The sequence below is a fragment of the Eleutherodactylus coqui genome, chromosome 8, assembly GCF_035609145.1.
Source record: "Eleutherodactylus coqui strain aEleCoq1 chromosome 8, aEleCoq1.hap1, whole genome shotgun sequence".
NCBI classification, from domain to species: domain Eukaryota; kingdom Metazoa; phylum Chordata; class Amphibia; order Anura; family Eleutherodactylidae; genus Eleutherodactylus; species Eleutherodactylus coqui.
Window position 1 is genome coordinate 140,930,377 of NC_089844.1, and position 26,318 is coordinate 140,956,694.

Genomic DNA, 26,318 nt, shown 5'->3' on the forward strand with positions numbered 1-26,318 from the left:
GGAGACGCGCGCATTTTACTTATCACAACAGAACGCAAAATTTGTGCCAAAATACTAGCTCCGCGTGCTGAAAACCCTGAAAGAGCCAACCGAAATTAACCATTAGGAGATTGCCATGGGAAAAACAGTGGCTTTGTCACCTGTCTGTCTGCTTATTCCACCAGCTCCTTAGCGTGCGTCACTAAGCAAGCGCTGTGATTGACTGACACTGTAGCTTTATGGTTAGCGTAGCACCACCCGCAAGGCGATTCATTATGGGCATCTCAAAGCAGCCATAGTCCCGGGCCCAGGGTAATGGCTCCAAATTGGCATTAGAACACAGTGCGGCCGGTGGCGCTGCAGCTGAACCCCAGGGGCCTGAAAACTGAAAGCATTGTCGGAAGGGAGCTGATGACGGCTCATCTGTCAGAGGTGGTACAGCAGTGAACTGGAGCCTCCGTGCCCAACCGTATCACAACTTCTATGAAAGCTGGAGCAACAGGGCACTAGAGAGTCCATGCCAGCCCGTATGACATCTTGCATCCAAGCAAAAGGTGGCCCTGCTTAGCACTAGAGCATCCATGCCCCCCGGGATCACATCTCGTATCCAAGCTAAAGGCAGTGAAACAGGCTGCTGCAGCTACCTTCCCCTTCTCCCACCCCCGTATCACATCTTATACGAAAGCTGGAGGTGTCCCAACAGGGCACTATGGATTCCATGCCCGCCCGTATCACATCCTGAATCCAAGCAAGAGGTGGCCCAACTTAGCACTACAGCATCCATGCCCCACCACACCGTAGCACATCTTGTATCCAAGCTAGAGGCGGTACAGCAGAGTACCAGAGCCTCCACGCCTGTCTATATGGCATCTCGTTTCCAAGCTAGACACTGGACCAGGATTATAGATGTAAACCGGCACCTTGTTACATTGTGAGCCTCGTGTGGCGCAGAGCATTCAGGCAGCAGTACACAGTACTGAGCTCTCGCTCACGACCTGAGATGTGCGGGTTCAAACCCCATGTACGTCAGGTAGCCGGCTCAGGGTCGACTCAGCCTTCTGTCCTTCCGAGGTCAGTGCAATGAGTACCCAGCTTGCTGGGGGGTAGAGTGAGAGCTAAAGGCATACCGCCATCCCAACTAGGTGGATTGTCGCCCAGCGCACTTTACTTTTACCTTAGTGGCCTAGGCTTCCTACCACACCCAACCCTCTGGGCTCCGTAATAAATTAACCGCTCATTTCACAGCCTTTTACTCTAATTAGAGAAGAATTCAAAACCGACAAAACTCAAATCATCACCGCACAACATAGTTCCGTTACACACTGCAATTTTCCTACCGCACTCCCGTGGACGTCCATTTAACCCAAACAGTTTGCACATACAGAAAACCACAGAAAATCATTACAGGCCTCTTACATTCTGCACGTCGCCAAGGCGCCATTTTTACCCGGAACCCGAACGCTGCACTGCCCACCACGCTGTTAGCCACCAAAAACGTAGCTGGCTATGGGTGACGCTGACCCTCACCTGGCTTAGCTCGCCGGGCCTCACAGCTCCACTGCCGCACCCCCTTGCCGTTGTGGCGGTCGACCCATAGTACTGCCCAATCGTGACTGTAAACCTGAGCACTATCTCTATGCCGCCAACCGCAGAGTCTTTGCCCTTAGGGAGACGCGCGCATTTTACTTATCACAACAGAACGCAAAATTTGTGCCAAAATACTAGCTCCGCGTGCTGAAAACCCTGAAAGAGCCAACCGAAATTAACCATTAGGAGATTGCCATGGGAAAAACAGTGGCTTTGTCACCTGTCTGTCTGCTTATTCCACCAGCTCCTTAGCGTGCGTCACTAAGCAAGCGCTGTGATTGACTGACACTGTAGCTTTATGGTTAGCGTAGCACCACCCGCAAGGCGATTCATTATGGGCATCTCAAAGCAGCCATAGTCCCGGGCCCAGGGTAATGGCTCCAAATTGGCATTAGAACACAGTGCGGCCGGTGGCGCTGCAGCTGAACCCCAGGGGCCTGAAAACTGAAAGCATTGTCGGAAGGGAGCTGATGACGGCTCATCTGTCAGAGGTGGTACAGCAGTGAACTGGAGCCTCCGTGCCCAACCGTATCACAACTTCTATGAAAGCTGGAGCAACAGGGCACTAGAGAGTCCATGCCAGCCCGTATGACATCTTGCATCCAAGCAAAAGGTGGCCCTGCTTAGCACTAGAGCATCCATGCCCCCCGGGATCACATCTCGTATCCAAGCTAAAGGCAGTGAAACAGGCTGCTGCAGCTACCTTCCCCTTCTCCCACCCCCGTATCACATCTTATACGAAAGCTGGAGGTGTCCCAACAGGGCACTATGGATTCCATGCCCGCCCGTATCACATCCTGAATCCAAGCAAGAGGTGGCCCAACTTAGCACTACAGCATCCATGCCCCACCACACCGTAGCACATCTTGTATCCAAGCTAGAGGCGGTACAGCAGAGTACCAGAGCCTCCACGCCTGTCTATATGGCATCTCGTTTCCAAGCTAGACACTGGACCAGGATTATAGATGTAAACCGCCACCTTGTTACATTGTGAGCCTCGTGTGGCGCAGAGCATTCAGGCAGCAGTACACAGTACTGAGCTCTCGCTCACGACCTGAGATGTGCGGGTTCAAACCCCGCGTACGTCAGGTAGCCGGCTCAGGGTCGACTCAGCCTTCTGTCCTTCCGAGGTCAGTGCAATGAGTACCCAGCTTGCTGGGGGGTAGAGTGAGAGCTAAAGGCATACCGCCATCCCAACTAGGTGGATTGTCGCCCAGCGCACTTTACTTTTACCTTAGTGGCCTAGGCTTCCTACCACACCCAACCCTCTGGGCTCCGTAATAAATTAACCGCTCATTTCACAGCCTTTTACTCTAATTAGAGAAGAATTCAAAACCGACAAAACTCAAATCATCACCGCACAACATAGTTCCGTTACACACTGCAATTTTCCTACCGCACTCCCGTGGACGTCCATTTAACCCAAACAGTTTGCACATACAGAAAACCACAGAAAATCATTACAGGCCTCTTACATTCTGCACGTCGCCAAGGCGCCATTTTTACCCGGAACCCGAACGCTGCACTGCCCACCACGCTGTTAGCCACCAAAAACGTAGCTGGCTATGGGTGACGCTGACCCTCACCTGGCTTAGCTCGCCGGGCCTCACAGCTCCACTGCCGCACCCCCTTGCCGTTGTGGCGGTCGACCCATAGTACCGCCCAATCGTGACTGTAAACCTGAGCACTATCTCTATGCCGCCAACCGCAGAGTCTTTGCCCTTAGGGAGACGCGCGCATTTTACTTATCACAACAGAACGCAAAATTTGTGCCAAAATACTAGCTCCGCGTGCTGAAAACCCTGAAAGAGCCAACCGAAATTAACCATTAGGAGATTGCCATGGGAAAAACAGTGGCTTTGTCACCTGTCTGTCTGCTTATTCCACCAGCTCCTTAGCGTGCGTCACTAAGCAAGCGCTGTGATTGACTGACACTGTAGCTTTATGGTTAGCGTAGCACCACCCGCAAGGCGATTCATTATGGGCATCTCAAAGCAGCCATAGTCCCGGGCCCAGGGTAATGGCTCCAAATTGGCATTAGAACACAGTGCGGCCGGTGGCGCTGCAGCTGAACCCCAGGGGCCTGAAAACTGAAAGCATTGTCGGAAGGGAGCTGATGACGGCTCATCTGTCAGAGGTGGTACAGCAGTGAACTGGAGCCTCCGTGCCCAACCGTATCACAACTTCTATGAAAGCTGGAGCAACAGGGCACTAGAGAGTCCATGCCAGCCCGTATGACATCTTGCATCCAAGCAAAAGGTGGCCCTGCTTAGCACTAGAGCATCCATGCCCCCCGGGATCACATCTCGTATCCAAGCTAAAGGCAGTGAAACAGGCTGCTGCAGCTACCTTCCCCTTCTCCCACCCCCGTATCACATCTTATACGAAAGCTGGAGGTGTCCCAACAGGGCACTATGGATTCCATGCCCGCCCGTATCACATCCTGAATCCAAGCAAGAGGTGGCCCAACTTAGCACTACAGCATCCATGCCCCACCACACCGTAGCACATCTTGTATCCAAGCTAGAGGCGGTACAGCAGAGTACCAGAGCCTCCACGCCTGTCTATATGGCATCTCGTTTCCAAGCTAGACACTGGACCAGGATTATAGATGTAAACCGGCACCTTGTTACATTGTGAGCCTCGTGTGGCGCAGAGCATTCAGGCAGCAGTACACAGTACTGAGCTCTCGCTCACGACCTGAGATGTGCGGGTTCAAACCCCATGTACGTCAGGTAGCCGGCTCAGGGTCGACTCAGCCTTCTGTCCTTCCGAGGTCAGTGCAATGAGTACCCAGCTTGCTGGGGGGTAGAGTGAGAGCTAAAGGCATACCGCCATCCCAACTAGGTGGATTGTCGCCCAGCGCACTTTACTTTTACCTTAGTGGCCTAGGCTTCCTACCACACCCAACCCTCTGGGCTCCGTAATAAATTAACCGCTCATTTCACAGCCTTTTACTCTAATTAGAGAAGAATTCAAAACCGACAAAACTCAAATCATCACCGCACAACATAGTTCCGTTACACACTGCAATTTTCCTACCGCACTCCCGTGGACGTCCATTTAACCCAAACAGTTTGCACATACAGAAAACCACAGAAAATCATTACAGGCCTCTTACATTCTGCACGTCGCCAAGGCGCCATTTTTACCCGGAACCCGAACGCTGCACTGCCCACCACGCTGTTAGCCACCAAAAACGTAGCTGGCTATGGGTGACGCTGACCCTCACCTGGCTTAGCTCGCCGGGCCTCACAGCTCCACTGCCGCACCCCCTTGCCGTTGTGGCGGTCGACCCATAGTACCGCCCAATCGTGACTGTAAACCTGAGCACTATCTCTATGCCGCCAACCGCAGAGTCTTTGCCCTTAGGGAGACGCGCGCATTTTACTTATCACAACAGAACGCAAAATTTGTGCCAAAATACTAGCTCCGCGTGCTGAAAACCCTGAAAGAGCCAACCGAAATTAACCATAAGGAGATTGCCATGGGAAAAACAGTGGCTTTGTCACCTGTCTGTCTGCTTATTCCACCAGCTCCTTAGCGTGCGTCACTAAGCAAGCGCTGTGATTGACTGACACTGTAGCTTTATGGTTAGCGTAGCACCACCCGCAAGGCGATTCATTATGGGCATCTCAAAGCAGCCATAGTCCCGGGCCCAGGGTAATGGCTCCAAATTGGCATTAGAACACAGTGCGGCCGGTGGCGCTGCAGCTGAACCCCAGGGGCCTGAAAACTGAAAGCATTGTCGGAAGGGAGCTGATGACGGCTCATCTGTCAGAGGTGGTACAGCAGTGAACTGGAGCCTCCGTGCCCAACCGTATCACAACTTCTATGAAAGCTGGAGCAACAGGGCACTAGAGAGTCCATGCCAGCCCGTATGACATCTTGCATCCAAGCAAAAGGTGGCCCTGCTTAGCACTAGAGCATCCATGCCCCCCGGGATCACATCTCGTATCCAAGCTAAAGGCAGTGAAACAGGCTGCTGCAGCTACCTTCCCCTTCTCCCACCCCCGTATCACATCTTATACGAAAGCTGGAGGTGTCCCAACAGGGCACTATGGATTCCATGCCCGCCCGTATCACATCCTGAATCCAAGCAAGAGGTGGCCCAACTTAGCACTACAGCATCCATGCCCCACCACACCGTAGCACATCTTGTATCCAAGCTAGAGGCGGTACAGCAGAGTACCAGAGCCTCCACGCCTGTCTATATGGCATCTCGTTTCCAAGCTAGACACTGGACCAGGATTATAGATGTAAACCGCCACCTTGTTACATTGTGAGCCTCGTGTGGCGCAGAGCATTCAGGCAGCAGTACACAGTACTGAGCTCTCGCTCACGACCTGAGATGTGCGGGTTCAAACCCCGCGTACGTCAGGTAGCCGGCTCAGGGTCGACTCAGCCTTCTGTCCTTCCGAGGTCAGTGCAATGAGTACCCAGCTTGCTGGGGGGTAGAGTGAGAGCTAAAGGCATACCGCCATCCCAACTAGGTGGATTGTCGCCCAGCGCACTTTACTTTTACCTTAGTGGCCTAGGCTTCCTACCACACCCAACCCTCTGGGCTCCGTAATAAATTAACCGCTCATTTCACAGCCTTTTACTCTAATTAGAGAAGAATTCAAAACCGACAAAACTCAAATCATCACCGCACAACATAGTTCCGTTACACACTGCAATTTTCCTACCGCACTCCCGTGGACGTCCATTTAACCCAAACAGTTTGCACATACAGAAAACCACAGAAAATCATTACAGGCCTCTTACATTCTGCACGTCGCCAAGGCGCCATTTTTACCCGGAACCCGAACGCTGCACTGCCCACCACGCTGTTAGCCACCAAAAACGTAGCTGGCTATGGGTGACGCTGACCCTCACCTGGCTTAGCTCGCCGGGCCTCACAGCTCCACTGCCGCACCCCCTTGCCGTTGTGGCGGTCGACCCATAGTACCGCCCAATCGTGACTGTAAACCTGAGCACTATCTCTATGCCGCCAACCGCAGAGTCTTTGCCCTTAGGGAGACGCGCGCATTTTACTTATCACAACAGAACGCAAAATTTGTGCCAAAATACTAGCTCCGCGTGCTGAAAACCCTGAAAGAGCCAACCGAAATTAACCATTAGGAGATTGCCATGGGAAAAACAGTGGCTTTGTCACCTGTCTGTCTGCTTATTCCACCAGCTCCTTAGCGTGCGTCACTAAGCAAGCGCTGTGATTGACTGACACTGTAGCTTTATGGTTAGCGTAGCACCACCCGCAAGGCGATTCATTATGGGCATCTCAAAGCAGCCATAGTCCCGGGCCCAGGGTAATGGCTCCAAATTGGCATTAGAACACAGTGCGGCCGGTGGCGCTGCAGCTGAACCCCAGGGGCCTGAAAACTGAAAGCATTGTCGGAAGGGAGCTGATGACGGCTCATCTGTCAGAGGTGGTACAGCAGTGAACTGGAGCCTCCGTGCCCAACCGTATCACAACTTCTATGAAAGCTGGAGCAACAGGGCACTAGAGAGTCCATGCCAGCCCGTATGACATCTTGCATCCAAGCAAAAGGTGGCCCTGCTTAGCACTAGAGCATCCATGCCCCCCGGGATCACATCTCGTATCCAAGCTAAAGGCAGTGAAACAGGCTGCTGCAGCTACCTTCCCCTTCTCCCACCCCCGTATCACATCTTATACGAAAGCTGGAGGTGTCCCAACAGGGCACTATGGATTCCATGCCCGCCCGTATCACATCCTGAATCCAAGCAAGAGGTGGCCCAACTTAGCACTACAGCATCCATGCCCCACCCCACCGTAGCACATCTTGTATCCAAGCTAGAGGCGGTACAGCAGGGTACCAGAGCCTCCACGCCTGTCTATATGGCATCTCGTTTCCAAGCTAGACACTGGACCAGGATTATAGATGTAAACCGGCACCTTGTTACATTGTGAGCCTCGTGTGGCGCAGAGCATTCAGGCAGCAGTACACAGTACTGAGCTCTCGCTCACGACCTGAGATGTGCGGGTTCAAACCCCGTGTACGTCAGGTAGCCGGCTCAGGGTCGACTCAGCCTTCTGTCCTTCCGAGGTCAGTGCAATGAGTACCCAGCTTGCTGGGGGGTAGAGTGAGAGCTAAAGGCATACCGCCATCCCAACTAGGTGGATTGTCGCCCAGCGCACTTTACTTTTACCTTAGTGGCCTAGGCTTCCTACCACACCCAACCCTCTGGGCTCCGTAATAAATTAACCGCTCATTTCACAGCCTTTTACTCTAATTAGAGAAGAATTCAAAACCGACAAAACTCAAATCATCACCGCACAACATAGTTCCGTTACACACTGCAATTTTCCTACCGCACTCCCGTGGACGTCCATTTAACCCAAACAGTTTGCACATACAGAAAACCACAGAAAATCATTACAGGCCTCTTACATTCTGCACGTCGCCAAGGCGCCATTTTTACCCGGAACCCGAACGCTGCACTGCCCACCACGCTGTTAGCCACCAAAAACGTAGCTGGCTATGGGTGGCGCTGACCCTCACCTGGCTTAGCTCGCCGGGCCTCACAGCTCCACTGCCGCACCCCCTTGCCGTTGTGGCGGTCGACCCATAGTACCGCCCAATCGTGACTGTAAACCTGAGCACTATCTCTATGCCGCCAACCGCAGAGTCTTTGCCCTTAGGGAGACGCGTGCATTTTACTTATCACAACAGAACGCAAAATTTGTGCCAAAATACTAGCTCCGCGTGCTGAAAACCCTGAAAGAGCCAACCGAAATTAACCATTAGGAGATTGCCATGGGAAAAACAGTGGCTTTGTCACCTGTCTGTCTGCTTATTCCACCAGCTCCTTAGCGTGCGTCACTAAGCAAGCGCTGTGATTGACTGACACTGTAGCTTTATGGTTAGCGTAGCACCACCCGCAAGGCGATTCATTATGGGCATCTCAAAGCAGCCATAGTCCCGGGCCCAGGGTAATGGCTCCAAATTGGCATTAGAACACAGTGCGGCCGGTGGCGCTGCAGCTGAACCCCAGGGGCCTGAAAACTGAAAGCATTGTCGGAAGGGAGCTGATGACGGCTCATCTGTCAGAGGTGGTACAGCAGTGAACTGGAGCCTCCGTGCCCAACCGTATCACAACTTCTATGAAAGCTGGAGCAACAGGGCACTAGAGAGTCCATGCCAGCCCGTATGACATCTTGCATCCAAGCAAAAGGTGGCCCTGCTTAGCACTAGAGCATCCATGCCCCCCGGGATCACATCTCGTATCCAAGCTAAAGGCAGTGAAACAGGCTGCTGCAGCTACCTTCCCCTTCTCCCACCCCCGTATCACATCTTATACGAAAGCTGGAGGTGTCCCAACAGGGCACTATGGATTCCATGCCTGCCCGTATCACATCCTGAATCCAAGCAAGAGGTGGCCCAACTTAGCACTACAGCATCCATGCCCCACCACACCGTAGCACATCTTGTATCCAAGCTAGAGGCGGTACAGCAGGGTACCAGAGCCTCCACGCCTGTCTATATGGCATCTCGTTTCCAGGCTAGACACTGGACCAGGATTATAGATGTAAACCGGCACCTTGTTACATTGTGAGCCTCGTGTGGCGCAGAGCATTCAGGCAGCAGTACACAGTACTGAGCTCTCGCTCACGACCTGAGATGTGCGGGTTCAAACCCCGCGTACGTCAGGTAGTCGGCTCAGGGTCGACTCAGCCTTCTGTCCTTCCGAGGTCAGTGCAATGAGTACCCAGCTTGCTGGGGGGTAGAGTGAGAGCTAAAGGCATACCGCCATCCCAACTAGGTGGATTGTCGCCCAGCGCACTTTACTTTTACCTTAGTGGCCTAGGCTTCCTACCACACCCAACCCTCTGGGCTCCGTAATAAATTAACCGCTCATTTCACAGCCTTTTACTCTAATTAGAGAAGAATTCAAAACCGACAAAACTCAAATCATCACCGCACAACATAGTTCCGTTACACACTGCAATTTTCCTACCGCACTCCCGTGGACGTCCATTTAACCCAAACAGTTTGCACATACAGAAAACCACAGAAAATCATTACAGGCCTCTTACATTCTGCACGTCGCCAAGGCGCCATTTTTACCCGGAACCCGAACGCTGCACTGCCCACCACGCTGTTAGCCACCAAAAATGTAGCTGGCTATGGGTGACGCTGACCCTCACCTGGCTTAGCTCGCCGGGCCTCACAGCTCCACTGCCGCACCCCCTTGCCGTTGTGGCGGTCGACCCATAGTACCGCCCAATCGTGACTGTAAACCTGAGCACTATCTCTATGCCGCCAACCGCAGAGTCTTTGCCCTTAGGGAGACGCGCGCATTTTACTTATCACAACAGAACGCAAAATTTGTGCCAAAATACTAGCTCCGCGTGCTGAAAACCCTGAAAGAGCCAACCGAAATTAACCATAAGGAGATTGCCATGGGAAAAACAGTGGCTTTGTCACCTGTCTGTCTGCTTATTCCACCAGCTCCTTAGCGTGCGTCACTAAGCAAGCGCTGTGATTGACTGACACTGTAGCTTTATGGTTAGCGTAGCACCACCCGCAAGGCGATTCATTATGGGCATCTCAAAGCAGCCATAGTCCCGGGCCCAGGGTAATGGCTCCAAATTGGCATTAGAACACAGTGCGGCCGGTGGCGCTGCAGCTGAACCCCAGGGGCCTGAAAACTGAAAGCATTGTCGGAAGGGAGCTGATGACGGCTCATCTGTCAGAGGTGGTACAGCAGTGAACTGGAGCCTCCGTGCCCAACCGTATCACAACTTCTATGAAAGCTGGAGCAACAGGGCACTAGAGAGTCCATGCCAGCCCGTATGACATCTTGCATCCAAGCAAAAGGTGGCCCTGCTTAGCACTAGAGCATCCATGCCCCCCGGGATCACATCTCGTATCCAAGCTAAAGGCAGTGAAACAGGCTGCTGCAGCTACCTTCCCCTTCTCCCACCCCCGTATCACATCTTATACGAAAGCTGGAGGTGTCCCAACAGGGCACTATGGATTCCATGCCCGCCCGTATCACATCCTGAATCCAAGCAAGAGGTGGCCCAACTTAGCACTACAGCATCCATGCCCCACCACACCGTAGCACATCTTGTATCCAAGCTAGAGGCGGTACAGCAGAGTACCAGAGCCTCCACGCCTGTCTATATGGCATCTCGTTTCCAAGCTAGACACTGGACCAGGATTATAGATGTAAACCGCCACCTTGTTACATTGTGAGCCTCGTGTGGCGCAGAGCATTCAGGCAGCAGTACACAGTACTGAGCTCTCGCTCACGACCTGAGATGTGCGGGTTCAAACCCCGCGTACGTCAGGTAGCCGGCTCAGGGTCGACTCAGCCTTCTGTCCTTCCGAGGTCAGTGCAATGAGTACCCAGCTTGCTGGGGGGTAGAGTGAGAGCTAAAGGCATACCGCCATCCCAACTAGGTGGATTGTCGCCCAGCGCACTTTACTTTTACCTTAGTGGCCTAGGCTTCCTACCACACCCAACCCTCTGGGCTCCGTAATAAATTAACCGCTCATTTCACAGCCTTTTACTCTAATTAGAGAAGAATTCAAAACCGACAAAACTCAAATCATCACCGCACAACATAGTTCCGTTACACACTGCAATTTTCCTACCGCACTCCCGTGGACGTCCATTTAACCCAAACAGTTTGCACATACAGAAAACCACAGAAAATCATTACAGGCCTCTTACATTCTGCACGTCGCCAAGGCGCCATTTTTACCCGGAACCCGAACGCTGCACTGCCCACCACGCTGTTAGCCACCAAAAACGTAGCTGGCTATGGGTGACGCTGACCCTCACCTGGCTTAGCTCGCCGGGCCTCACAGCTCCACTGCCGCACCCCCTTGCCGTTGTGGCGGTCGACCCATAGTACCGCCCAATCGTGACTGTAAACCTGAGCACTATCTCTATGCCGCCAACCGCAGAGTCTTTGCCCTTAGGGAGACGCGCGCATTTTACTTATCACAACAGAACGCAAAATTTGTGCCAAAATACTAGCTCCGCGTGCTGAAAACCCTGAAAGAGCCAACCGAAATTAACCATTAGGAGATTGCCATGGGAAAAACAGTGGCTTTGTCACCTGTCTGTCTGCTTATTCCACCAGCTCCTTAGCGTGCGTCACTAAGCAAGCGCTGTGATTGACTGACACTGTAGCTTTATGGTTAGCGTAGCACCACCCGCAAGGCGATTCATTATGGGCATCTCAAAGCAGCCATAGTCCCGGGCCCAGGGTAATGGCTCCAAATTGGCATTAGAACACAGTGCGGCCGGTGGCGCTGCAGCTGAACCCCAGGGGCCTGAAAACTGAAAGCATTGTCGGAAGGGAGCTGATGACGGCTCATCTGTCAGAGGTGGTACAGCAGTGAACTGGAGCCTCCGTGCCCAACCGTATCACAACTTCTATGAAAGCTGGAGCAACAGGGCACTAGAGAGTCCATGCCAGCCCGTATGACATCTTGCATCCAAGCAAAAGGTGGCCCTGCTTAGCACTAGAGCATCCATGCCCCCCGGGATCACATCTCGTATCCAAGCTAAAGGCAGTGAAACAGGCTGCTGCAGCTACCTTCCCCTTCTCCCACCCCCGTATCACATCTTATACGAAAGCTGGAGGTGTCCCAACAGGGCACTATGGATTCCATGCCCGCCCGTATCACATCCTGAATCCAAGCAAGAGGTGGCCCAACTTAGCACTACAGCATCCATGCCCCACCCCACCGTAGCACATCTTGTATCCAAGCTAGAGGCGGTACAGCAGGGTACCAGAGCCTCCACGCCTGTCTATATGGCATCTCGTTTCCAAGCTAGACACTGGACCAGGATTATAGATGTAAACCGGCACCTTGTTACATTGTGAGCCTCGTGTGGCGCAGAGCATTCAGGCAGCAGTACACAGTACTGAGCTCTCGCTCACGACCTGAGATGTGCGGGTTCAAACCCCGTGTACGTCAGGTAGCCGGCTCAGGGTCGACTCAGCCTTCTGTCCTTCCGAGGTCAGTGCAATGAGTACCCAGCTTGCTGGGGGGTAGAGTGAGAGCTAAAGGCATACCGCCATCCCAACTAGGTGGATTGTCGCCCAGCGCACTTTACTTTTACCTTAGTGGCCTAGGCTTCCTACCACACCCAACCCTCTGGGCTCCGTAATAAATTAACCGCTCATTTCACAGCCTTTTACTCTAATTAGAGAAGAATTCAAAACCGACAAAACTCAAATCATCACCGCACAACATAGTTCCGTTACACACTGCAATTTTCCTACCGCACTCCCGTGGACGTCCATTTAACCCAAACAGTTTGCACATACAGAAAACCACAGAAAATCATTACAGGCCTCTTACATTCTGCACGTCGCCAAGGCGCCATTTTTACCCGGAACCCGAACGCTGCACTGCCCACCACGCTGTTAGCCACCAAAAACGTAGCTGGCTATGGGTGACGCTGACCCTCACCTGGCTTAGCTCGCCGGGCCTCACAGCTCCACTGCCGCACCCCCTTGCCGTTGTGGCGGTCGACCCATAGTACCGCCCAATCGTGACTGTAAACCTGAGCACTATCTCTATGCCGCCAACCGCAGAGTCTTTGCCCTTAGGGAGACGCGCGCATTTTACTTATCACAACAGAACGCAAAATTTGTGCCAAAATACTAGCTCCGCGTGCTGAAAACCCTGAAAGAGCCAACCGAAATTAACCATTAGGAGATTGCCATGGGAAAAACAGTGGCTTTGTCACCTGTCTGTCTGCTTATTCCACCAGCTCCTTAGCGTGCGTCACTAAGCAAGCGCTGTGATTGACTGACACTGTAGCTTTATGGTTAGCGTAGCACCACCCGCAAGGCGATTCATTATGGGCATCTCAAAGCAGCCATAGTCCCGGGCCCAGGGTAATGGCTCCAAATTGGCATTAGAACACAGTGCGGCCGGTGGCGCTGCAGCTGAACCCCAGGGGCCTGAAAACTGAAAGCATTGTCGGAAGGGAGCTGATGACGGCTCATCTGTCAGAGGTGGTACAGCAGTGAACTGGAGCCTCCGTGCCCAACCGTATCACAACTTCTATGAAAGCTGGAGCAACAGGGCACTAGAGAGTCCATGCCAGCCCGTATGACATCTTGCATCCAAGCAAAAGGTGGCCCTGCTTAGCACTAGAGCATCCATGCCCCCCGGGATCACATCTCGTATCCAAGCTAAAGGCAGTGAAACAGGCTGCTGCAGCTACCTTCCCCTTCTCCCACCCCCGTATCACATCTTATACGAAAGCTGGAGGTGTCCCAACAGGGCACTATGGATTCCATGCCTGCCCGTATCACATCCTGAATCCAAGCAAGAGGTGGCCCAACTTAGCACTACAGCATCCATGCCCCACCACACCGTAGCACATCTTGTATCCAAGCTAGAGGCGGTACAGCAGGGTACCAGAGCCTCCACGCCTGTCTATATGGCATCTCGTTTCCAGGCTAGACACTGGACCAGGATTATAGATGTAAACCGGCACCTTGTTACATTGTGAGCCTCGTGTGGCGCAGAGCATTCAGGCAGCAGTACACAGTACTGAGCTCTCGCTCACGACCTGAGATGTGCGGGTTCAAACCCCGCGTACGTCAGGTAGTCGGCTCAGGGTCGACTCAGCCTTCTGTCCTTCCGAGGTCAGTGCAATGAGTACCCAGCTTGCTGGGGGGTAGAGTGAGAGCTAAAGGCATACCGCCATCCCAACTAGGTGGATTGTCGCCCAGCGCACTTTACTTTTACCTTAGTGGCCTAGGCTTCCTACCACACCCAACCCTCTGGGCTCCGTAATAAATTAACCGCTCATTTCACAGCCTTTTACTCTAATTAGAGAAGAATTCAAAACCGACAAAACTCAAATCATCACCGCACAACATAGTTCCGTTACACACTGCAATTTTCCTACCGCACTCCCGTGGACGTCCATTTAACCCAAACAGTTTGCACATACAGAAAACCACAGAAAATCATTACAGGCCTCTTACATTCTGCACGTCGCCAAGGCGCCATTTTTACCCGGAACCCGAACGCTGCACTGCCCACCACGCTGTTAGCCACCAAAAACGTAGCTGGCTATGGGTGACGCTGACCCTCACCTGGCTTAGCTCGCCGGGCCTCACAGCTCCACTGCCGCACCCCCTTGCCGTTGTGGCGGTCGACCCATAGTACTGCCCAATCGTGACTGTAAACCTGAGCACTATCTCTATGCCGCCAACCGCAGAGTCTTTGCCCTTAGGGAGACGCGCGCATTTTACTTATCACAACAGAACGCAAAATTTGTGCCAAAATACTAGCTCCGCGTGCTGAAAACCCTGAAAGAGCCAACCGAAATTAACCATTAGGAGATTGCCATGGGAAAAACAGTGGCTTTGTCACCTGTCTGTCTGCTTATTCCACCAGCTCCTTAGCGTGCGTCACTAAGCAAGCGCTGTGATTGACTGACACTGTAGCTTTATGGTTAGCGTAGCACCACCCGCAAGGCGATTCATTATGGGCATCTCAAAGCAGCCATAGTCCCGGGCCCAGGGTAATGGCTCCAAATTGGCATTAGAACACAGTGCGGCCGGTGGCGCTGCAGCTGAACCCCAGGGGCCTGAAAACTGAAAGCATTGTCGGAAGGGAGCTGATGACGGCTCATCTGTCAGAGGTGGTACAGCAGTGAACTGGAGCCTCCGTGCCCAACCGTATCACAACTTCTATGAAAGCTGGAGCAACAGGGCACTAGAGAGTCCATGCCAGCCCGTATGACATCTTGCATCCAAGCAAAAGGTGGCCCTGCTTAGCACTAGAGCATCCATGCCCCCCGGGATCACATCTCGTATCCAAGCTAAAGGCAGTGAAACAGGCTGCTGCAGCTACCTTCCCCTTCTCCCACCCCCGTATCACATCTTATACGAAAGCTGGAGGTGTCCCAACAGGGCACTATGGATTCCATGCCCGCCCGTATCACATCCTGAATCCAAGCAAGAGGTGGCCCAACTTAGCACTACAGCATCCATGCCCCACCACACCGTAGCACATCTTGTATCCAAGCTAGAGGCGGTACAGCAGAGTACCAGAGCCTCCACGCCTGTCTATATGGCATCTCGTTTCCAAGCTAGACACTGGACCAGGATTATAGATGTAAACCGCCACCTTGTTACATTGTGAGCCTCGTGTGGCGCAGAGCATTCAGGCAGCAGTACACAGTACTGAGCTCTCGCTCACGACCTGAGATGTGCGGGTTCAAACCCCGCGTACGTCAGGTAGCCGGCTCAGGGTCGACTCAGCCTTCTGTCCTTCCGAGGTCAGTGCAATGAGTACCCAGCTTGCTGGGGGGTAGAGTGAGAGCTAAAGGCATACCGCCATCCCAACTAGGTGGATTGTCGCCCAGCGCACTTTACTTTTACCTTAGTGGCCTAGGCTTCCTACCACACCCAACCCTCTGGGCTCCGTAATAAATTAACCGCTCATTTCACAGCCTTTTACTCTAATTAGAGAAGAATTCAAAACCGACAAAACTCAAATCATCACCGCACAACATAGTTCCGTTACACACTGCAATTTTCCTACCGCACTCCCGTGGACGTCCATTTAACCCAAACAGTTTGCACATACAGAAAACCACAGAAAATCATTACAGGCCTCTTACATTCTGCACGTCGCCAAGGCGCCATTTTTACCCGGAACCCGAACGCTGCACTGCCCACCACGCTGTTAGCCACCAAAAACGTAGCTGGCTATGGGTGACGCTGACCCTCACCTGGCTTAGCTCGCCGGGCCTCACAGCTCCACTGCCGCACCCCCTTGCCGTTGTGGCGGTCGACCCATAGTACCGCCCAATCGTGACTGTAAACCTGAGCACTATCTCTATGCCGCCAACCGCAGAGTCTTTGCCCTTAGGGAGACGCGCGCATTTTACTTATCACAACAGAACGCAAAATTTGTGCCAAAATACTAGCTCCGCGTGCTGAAAACCCTGAAAGAGCCAACCGAAATTAACCATTAGGAGATTGCCATGGGAAAAACAGTGGCTTTGTCACCTGTCTGTCTGCTTATTCCACCAGCTCCTTAGCGTGCGTCACTAAGCAAGCGCTGTGATTGACTGACACTGTAGCTTTATGGTTAGCGTAGCACCACCCGCAAGGCGATTCATTATGGGCATCTCAAAGCAGCCATAGTCCCGGGCCCAGGGTAATGGCTCCAAATTGGCATTAGAACACAGTGCGGCCGGTGGCGCTGCAGCTGAACCCCAGGGGCCTGAAAACTGAAAGCATTGTCGGAAGGGAGCTGATGACGGCTCATCTGTCAGAGGTGGTACAGCAGTGAACTGGAGCCTCCGTGCCCAACCGTATCACAACTTCTATGAAAGCTGGAGCAACAGGGCACTAGAGAGTCCATGCCAGCCCGTATGACATCTTGCATCCAAGCAAAAGGTGGCCCTGCTTAGCACTAGAGCATCCATGCCCCCCGGGATCACATCTCGTATCCAAGCTAAAGGCAGTGAAACAGGCTGCTGCAGCTACCTTCCCCTTCTCCCACCCCCGTATCACATCTTATACGAAAGCTGGAGGTGTCCCAACAGGGCACTATGGATTCCATGCCCGCCCGTATCACATCCTGAATCCAAGCAAGAGGTGGCCCAACTTAGCACTACAGCATCCATGCCCCACCACACCGTAGCACATCTTGTATCCAAGCTAGAGGCGGTACAGCAGAGTACCAGAGCCTCCACGCCTGTCTATATGGCATCTCGTTTCCAAGCTAGACACTGGACCAGGATTATAGATGTAAACCGGCACCTTGTTACATTGTGAGCCTCGTGTGGCGCAGAGCATTCAGGCAGCAGTACACAGTACACAGTACTGCGCTCTCGCTCACGACCTGAGATGTGCGGGTTCAAACCCTGCGTACGTCAGGTAGCCGGCTCAGGGTCGACTCAGCCTTCTGTCCTTCCGAGGTCAGTGCAATGAGTACCCAGCTTGCTGGGGGGTAGAGTGAGAGCTAAAGGCATACCGCCATCCCAACTAGGTGGATTGTCACCCAGCGCACTTTACTTTTACCTTAGTGGCCTAGGCTTCCTACCACACCCAACCCTCTGGGCTCCGTAATAAATTAACCGCTCATTTCACAGCCTTTTACTCTAATTAGAGAAGAATTCAAAACCGACAAAACTCAAATCATCACCGCACAACATAGTTCCGTTACACACTGCAATTTTCCTACCGCACTCCCGTGGACGTCCATTTAACCCAAACAGTTTGCACATACAGAAAACCACAGAAAATCATTACAGGCCTCTTACATTCTGCACGTCGCCAAGGCGCCATTTTTACCCGGAACCCGAACGCTGCACTGCCCACCACGCTGTTAGCCACCAAAAACGTAGCTGGCTATGGGTGACGCTGACCCTCACCTGGCTTAGCTCGCCGGGCCTCACAGCTCCACTGCCGCACCCCCTTGCCGTTGTGGCGGTCGACCCATAGTACCGCCCAATCGTGACTGTAAACCTGAGCACTATCTCTATGCCGCCAACCGCAGAGTCTTTGCCCTTAGGGAGACGCGCGCATTTTACTTATCACAACAGAACGCAAAATTTGTGCCAAAATACTAGCTCCGCGTGCTGAAAACCCTGAAAGAGCCAACCGAAATTAACCATTAGGAGATTGCCATGGGAAAAACAGTGGCTTTGTCACCTGTCTGTCTGCTTATTCCACCAGCTCCTTAGCGTGCGTCACTAAGCAAGCGCTGTGATTGACTGACACTGTAGCTTTATGGTTAGCGTAGCACCACCCGCAAGGCGATTCATTATGGGCATCTCAAAGCAGCCATAGTCCCGGGCCCAGGGTAATGGCTCCAAATTGGCATTAGAACACAGTGCGGCTGGTGGCGCTGCAGCTGAACCCCAGGGGCCTGAAAACTGAAAGAATTGTCGGAAGGGAGTTGATGACGGCTCATCTGTCAGAGGTGGTACAGCAGTGAACTGGAGCCTCCGTGCCCAACCGTATCACAACTTCTATGAAAGCTGGAGCAACAGGGCACTAGAGAGTCCATGCCAGCCCGTATGACATCTTGCATCCAAGCAAAAGGTGGCCCTGCTTAGCACTAGAGCATCCATGCCCCCCGGGATCACATCTCGTATCCAAGCTAAAGGCAGTGAAACAGGCTGCTGCAGCTACCTTCCCCTTCTCCCACCCCCGTATCACATCTTATACGAAAGCTGGAGGTGTCCCAACAGGGCACTATGGATTCCATGCCCGCCCGTATCACATCCTGAATCCAAGCAAGAGGTGGCCCAACTTAGCACTACAGCATCCATGCCCCACCACACCGTAGCACATCTTGTATCCAAGCTAGAGGCGGTACAGCAGGGTACCAGAGCCTCCACGCCTGTCTATATGGCATCTCGTTTCCAAGCTAGACACTGGACCAGGATTATAGATGTAAACCGGCTCCTTGTTACATTGTGAGCCTCGTGTGGTGCAGAGCATTCAGGCAGCAGTACACAGTACTGCGCTCTCGCTCACGACCTGAGATGTGCGGGTTCAAACCCCACGTACATCAGGTAGCCGGCTCAGGGTCGACTCAGCCTTCTGTCCTTCCGAGGTCAGTGCAATGAGTACCCAGCTTGCTGGGGGGTAGAGTGAGAGCTAAAGGCATACCGCCATCCCAACTAGGTGGATTGTCACCCAGCGCACTTTACTTTTACCTTAGTGGCCTAGGCTTCCTACCACACCCAACCCTCTGGGCTCCGTAATAAATTAACCGCTCATTTCACAGCCTTTTACTCTAATTAGAGAAGAATTCAAAACCGACAAAACTCAAATCATCACCGCACAACATAGTTCCGTTACACACTGCAATTTTCCTACCGCACTCCCGTGGACGTCCATTTAACCCAAACAGTTTGCACATACAGAAAACCACAGAAAATCATTACAGGCCTCTTACATTCTGCACGTCGCCAAGGCGCCATTTTTACCCGGAACCCGAACGCTGCACTGCCCACCACGCTGTTAGCCACCAAAAACGTAGCTGGCTATGGGTGACGCTGACCCTCACCTGGCTTAGCTCGCCGGGCCTCACAGCTCCACTGCCGCACCCCCTTGCCGTTGTGGCGGTCGACCCATAGTACCGCCCAATCGTGACTGTAAACCTGAGCACTATCTCTATGCCGCCAACCGCAGAGTCTTTGCCCTTAGGGAGACGCGCGCATTTTACTTATCACAACAGAACGCAAAATTTGTGCCAAAATACTAGCTCCGCGTGCTGAAAACCCTGAAAGAGCCAACCGAAATTAACCATTAGGAGATTGCCATGGGAAAAACAGTGGCTTTGTCACCTGTCTGTCTGCTTATTCCACCAGCTCCTTAGCGTGCGTCACTAAGCAAGCGCTGTGATTGACTGACACTGTAGCTTTATGGTTAGCGTAGCACCACCCGCAAGGCGATTCATTATGGGCATCTCAAAGCAGCCATAGTCCCGGGCCCAGGGTAATGGCTCCAAATTGGCATTAGAACACAGTGCGGCCGGTGGCGCTGCAGCTGAACCCCAGGGGCCTGAAAACTGAAAGCATTGTCGGAAGGGAGCTGATGACGGCTCATCTGTCAGAGGTGGTACAGCAGTGAACTGGAGCCTCCGTGCCCAACCGTATCACAACTTCTATGAAAGCTGGAGCAACAGGGCACTAGAGAGTCCATGCCAGCCCGTATGACATCTTGCATCCAAGCAAAAGGTGGCCCTGCTTAGCACTAGAGCATCCATGCCCCCCGGGATCACATCTCGTATCCAAGCTAAAGGCAGTGAAACAGGCTGCTGCAGCTACCTTCCCCTTCTCCCACCCCCGTATCACATCTTATACGAAAGCTGGAGGTGTCCCAACAGGGCACTATGGATTCCATGCCCGCCCGTATCACATCCTGAATCCAAGCAAGAGGTGGCCCAACTTAGCACTACAGCATCCATGCCCCACCACACCGTAGCACATCTTGTATCCAAGCTAGAGGCGGTACAGCAGGGTACCAGAGCCTCCACGCCTGTCTATATGGCATCTCGTTTCCAGGCTAGACACTGGACCAGGATTATAGATGTAAACCGGCACCTTGTTACATTGTGAGCCTCGTGTGGCGCAGAGCATTCAGGCAGCAGTACACAGTACTGAGCTCTCGCTCACGACCTGAGATGTGCGGGTTCAAACCCCGCGTACGTCAGGTAGCCGGCTCAGGGTCGACTCAGCCTTCTGTCCTTCCGAGGTCAGTGCAATGAGTACCCAGCTTGCTGGGGGGTAGAGTGAGAGCTAAAGGCATACCGCCATCCCAACTAGGTGGATTGTCGCCCAGCGCACTTTACTTTTACCTTAGTGGCCTAGGCTTCCTACCACACCCAACCCTCTGGGCTCCGTAATAAATTAACCGCTCATTTCACAGCCTTTTACTCTAATTAGAGAAGAATTCAAAACCGACAAAACTCAAATCATCACCGCACAACATAGTTCCGTTACACACTGCAATTTTCCTACCGCACTCCCGTGGACGTCCATTTAACCCAAACAGTTTGCACATACAGAAAACCACAGAAAATCATTACAGGCCTCTTACATTCTGCACGTCGCCAAGGCGCCATTTTTACCCGGAACCCGAACGCTGCACTGCCCACCACGCTGTTAGCCACCAAAAACGTAGCTGGCTATGGGTGACGCTGACCCTCACCTGGCTTAGCTCGCCGGGCCTCACAGCTCCACTGCCGCACCCCCTTGCCGTTGTGGCGGTCGACCCATAGTACTGCCCAATCGTGACTGTAAACCTGAGCACTATCTCTATGCCGCCAACCGCAGAGTCTTTGCCCTTAGGGAGACGCGCGCATTTTACTTATCACAACAGAACGCAAAATTTGTGCCAAAATACTAGCTCCGCGTGCTGAAAACCCTGAAAGAGCCAACCGAAATTAACCATTAGGAGATTGCCATGGGAAAAACAGTGGCTTTGTCACCTGTCTGTCTGCTTATTCCACCAGCTCCTTAGCGTGCGTCACTAAGCAAGCGCTGTGATTGACTGACACTGTAGCTTTATGGTTAGCGTAGCACCACCCGCAAGGCGATTCATTATGGGCATCTCAAAGCAGCCATAGTCCCGGGCCCAGGGTAATGGCTCCAAATTGGCATTAGAACACAGTGCGGCTGGTGGCGCTGCAGCTGAACCCCAGGGGCCTGAAAACTGAAAGAATTGTCGGAAGGGAGTTGATGACGGCTCATCTGTCAGAGGTGGTACAGCAGTGAACTGGAGCCTCCGTGCCCAACCGTATCACAACTTCTATGAAAGCTGGAGCAACAGGGCACTAGAGAGTCCATGCCAGCCCGTATGACATCTTGCATCCAAGCAAAAGGTGGCCCTGCTTAGCACTAGAGCATCCATGCCCCCCGGGATCACATCTCGTATCCAAGCTAAAGGCAGTGAAACAGGCTGCTGCAGCTACCTTCCCCTTCTCCCACCCCCGTATCACATCTTATACGAAAGCTGGAGGTGTCCCAACAGGGCACTATGGATTCCATGCCCGCCCGTATCACATCCTGAATCCAAGCAAGAGGTGGCCCAACTTAGCACTACAGCATCCATGCCCCACCACACCGTAGCACATCTTGTATCCAAGCTAGAGGCGGTACAGCAGGGTACCAGAGCCTCCACGCCTGTCTATATGGCATCTCGTTTCCAAGCTAGACACTGGACCAGGATTATAGATGTAAACCGGCACGTTGTTACATTGTGAGCCTCGTGTGGTGCAGAGCATTCAGGCAGCAGTACACAGTACTGCGCTCTCGCTCACGACCTGAGATGTGCGGGTTCAAACCCCGCGTACATCAGGTAGCCGGCTCAGGGTCGACTCAGCCTTCTGTCCTTCCGAGGTCAGTGCAATGAGTACCCAGCTTGCTGGGGGGTAGAGTGAGAGCTAAAGGCATACCGCCATCCCAACTAGGTGGATTGTCGCCCAGCGCACTTTACTTTTACCTTAGTGGCCTAGGCTTCCTACCACACCCAACCCTCTGGGCTCCGTAATAAATTAACCGCTCATTTCACAGCCTTTTACTCTAATTAGAGAAGAATTCAAAACCGACAAAACTCAAATCATCACCGCACAACATAGTTCCGTTACACACTGCAATTTTCCTACCGCACTCCCGTGGACGTCCATTTAACCCAAACAGTTTGCACATACAGAAAACCACAGAAAATCATTACAGGCCTCTTACATTCTGCACGTCGCCAAGGCGCCATTTTTACCCGGAACCCGAACGCTGCACTGCCCACCACGCTGTTAGCCACCAAAAACGTAGCTGGCTATGGGTGACGCTGACCCTCACCTGGCTTAGCTCGCCGGGCCTCACAGCTCCACTGCCGCACCCCCTTGCCGTTGTGGCGGTCGACCCATAGTACCGCCCAATCGTGACTGTAAACCTGAGCACTATCTCTATGCCGCCAACCGCAGAGTCTTTGCCCTTAGGGAGACGCGCGCATTTTACTTATCACAACAGAACGCAAAATTTGTGCCAAAATACTAGCTCCGCGTGCTGAAAACCCTGAAAGAGCCAACCGAAATTAACCATTAGGAGATTGCCATGGGAAAAACAGTGGCTTTGTCACCTGTCTGTCTGCTTATTCCACCAGCTCCTTAGCGTGCGTCACTAAGCAAGCGCTGTGATTGACTGACACTGTAGCTTTATGGTTAGCGTAGCACCACCCGCAAGGCGATTCATTATGGGCATCTCAAAGCAGCCATAGTCCCGGGCCCAGGGTAATGGCTCCAAATTGGCATTAGAACACAGTGCGGCCGGTGGCGCTGCAGCTGAACCCCAGGGGCCTGAAAACTGAAAGCATTGTCGGAAGGGAGCTGATGACGGCTCATCTGTCAGAGGTGGTACAGCAGTGAACTGGAGCCTCCGTGCCCAACCGTATCACAACTTCTATGAAAGCTGGAGCAACAGGGCACTAGAGAGTCCATGCCAGCCCGTATGACATCTTGCATCCAAGCAAAAGGTGGCCCTGCTTAGCACTAGAGCATCCATGCCCCCCGGGATCACATCTCGTATCCAAGCTAAAGGCAGTGAAACAGGCTGCTGCAGCTACCTTCCCCTTCTCCCACCCCCGTATCACATCTTATACGAAAGCTGGAGGTGTCCCAACAGGGCACTATGGATTCCATGCCCGCCCGTATCACATCCTGAATCCAAGCAAGAGGTGGCCCAACTTAGCACTACAGCATCCATGCCCCACCACACCGTAGCACATCTTGTATCCAAGCTAGAGGCGGTACAGCAGGGTACCAGAGCCTCCACGCCTGTCTATATGGCATCTCGTTTCCAAGCTAGACACTGGACCAGGATTATAGATGTAAACCGGCACGTTGTTACATTGTGAGCCTCGTGTGGTGCAGAGCATTCAGGCAGCAGTACACAGTACTGCGCTCTCGCTCACGACCTGAGATGTGCGGGTTCAAACCCCGCGTACATCAGGTAGCCGGCTCAGGGTCGACTCAGCCTTCTGTCCTTCCGAGGTCAGTGCAATGAGTACCCAGCTTGCTGGGGGGTAGAGTGAGAGCTAAAGGCATACCGCCATCCCAACTAGGTGGATTGTCGCCCAGCGCACTTTACTTTTACCTTAGTGGCCTAGGCTTCCTACCACACCCAACCCTCTGGGCTCCGTAATAAATTAACCGCTCATTTCACAGCCTTTTACTCTAATTAGAGAAGAATTCAAAACCGACAAAACTCAAATCATCACCGCACAACATAGTTCCGTTACACACTGCAATTTTCCTACCGCACTCCCGTGGACGTCCATTTAACCCAAACAGTTTGCACATACAGAAAACCACAGAAAATCATTACAGGCCTCTTACATTCTGCACGTCGCCAAGGCGCCATTTTTACCCGGAACCCGAACGCTGCACTGCCCACCACGCTGTTAGCCACCAAAAACGTAGCTGGCTATGGGTGACGCTGACCCTCACCTGGCTTAGCTCGCCGGGCCTCACAGCTCCACTGCCGCACCCCCTTGCCGTTGTGGCGGTCGACCCATAGTACCGCCCAATCGTGACTGTAAACCTGAGCACTATCTCTATGCCGCCAACCGCAGAGTCTTTGCCCTTAGGGAGACGCGCGCATTTTACTTATCACAACAGAACGCAAAATTTGTGCCAAAATACTAGCTCCGCGTGCTGAAAACCCTGAAAGAGCCAACCGAAATTAACCATTAGGAGATTGCCATGGGAAAAACAGTGGCTTTGTCACCTGTCTGTCTGCTTATTCCACCAGCTCCTTAGCGTGCGTCACTAAGCAAGCGCTGTGATTGACTGACACTGTAGCTTTATGGTTAGCGTAGCACCACCCGCAAGGCGATTCATTATGGGCATCTCAAAGCAGCCATAGTCCCGGGCCCAGGGTAATGGCTCCAAATTGGCATTAGAACACAGTGCGGCCGGTGGCGCTGCAGCTGAACCCCAGGGGCCTGAAAACTGAAAGCATTGTCGGAAGGGAGCTGATGACGGCTCATCTGTCAGAGGTGGTACAGCAGTGAACTGGAGCCTCCGTGCCCAACCGTATCACAACTTCTATGAAAGCTGGAGCAACAGGGCACTAGAGAGTCCATGCCAGCCCGTATGACATCTTGCATCCAAGCAAAAGGTGGCCCTGCTTAGCACTAGAGCATCCATGCCCCCCGGGATCACATCTCGTATCCAAGCTAAAGGCAGTGAAACAGGCTGCTGCAGCTACCTTCCCCTTCTCCCACCCCCGTATCACATCTTATACGAAAGCTGGAGGTGTCCCAACAGGGCACTATGGATTCCATGCCCGCCCGTATCACATCCTGAATCCAAGCAAGAGGTGGCCCAACTTAGCACTACAGCATCCATGCCCCACCACACCGTAGCACATCTTGTATCCAAGCTAGAGGCGGTACAGCAGGGTACCAGAGCCTCCACGCCTGTCTATATGGCATCTCGTTTCCAGGCTAGACACTGGACCAGGATTATAGATGTAAACCGGCACCTTGTTACATTGTGAGCCTCGTGTGGCGCAGAGCATTCAGGCAGCAGTACACAGTACTGAGCTCTCGCTCACGACCTGAGATGTGCGGGTTCAAACCCCGCGTACGTCAGGTAGCCGGCTCAGGGTCGACTCAGCCTTCTGTCCTTCCGAGGTCAGTGCAATGAGTACCCAGCTTGCTGGGGGGTAGAGTGAGAGCTAAAGGCATACCGCCATCCCAACTAGGTGGATTGTCGCCCAGCGCACTTTACTTTTACCTTAGTGGCCTAGGCTTCCTACCACACCCAACCCTCTGGGCTCCGTAATAAATTAACCGCTCATTTCACAGCCTTTTACTCTAATTAGAGAAGAATTCAAAACCGACAAAACTCAAATCATCACCGCACAACATAGTTCCGTTACACACTGCAATTTTCCTACCGCACTCCCGTGGACGTCCATTTAACCCAAACAGTTTGCACATACAGAAAACCACAGAAAATCATTACAGGCCTCTTACATTCTGCACGTCGCCAAGGCGCCATTTTTACCCGGAACCCGAACGCTGCACTGCCCACCACGCTGTTAGCCACCAAAAACGTAGCTGGCTATGGGTGACGCTGACCCTCACCTGGCTTAGCTCGCCGGGCCTCACAGCTCCACTGCCGCACCCCCTTGCCGTTGTGGCGGTCGACCCATAGTACTGCCCAATCGTGACTGTAAACCTGAGCACTATCTCTATGCCG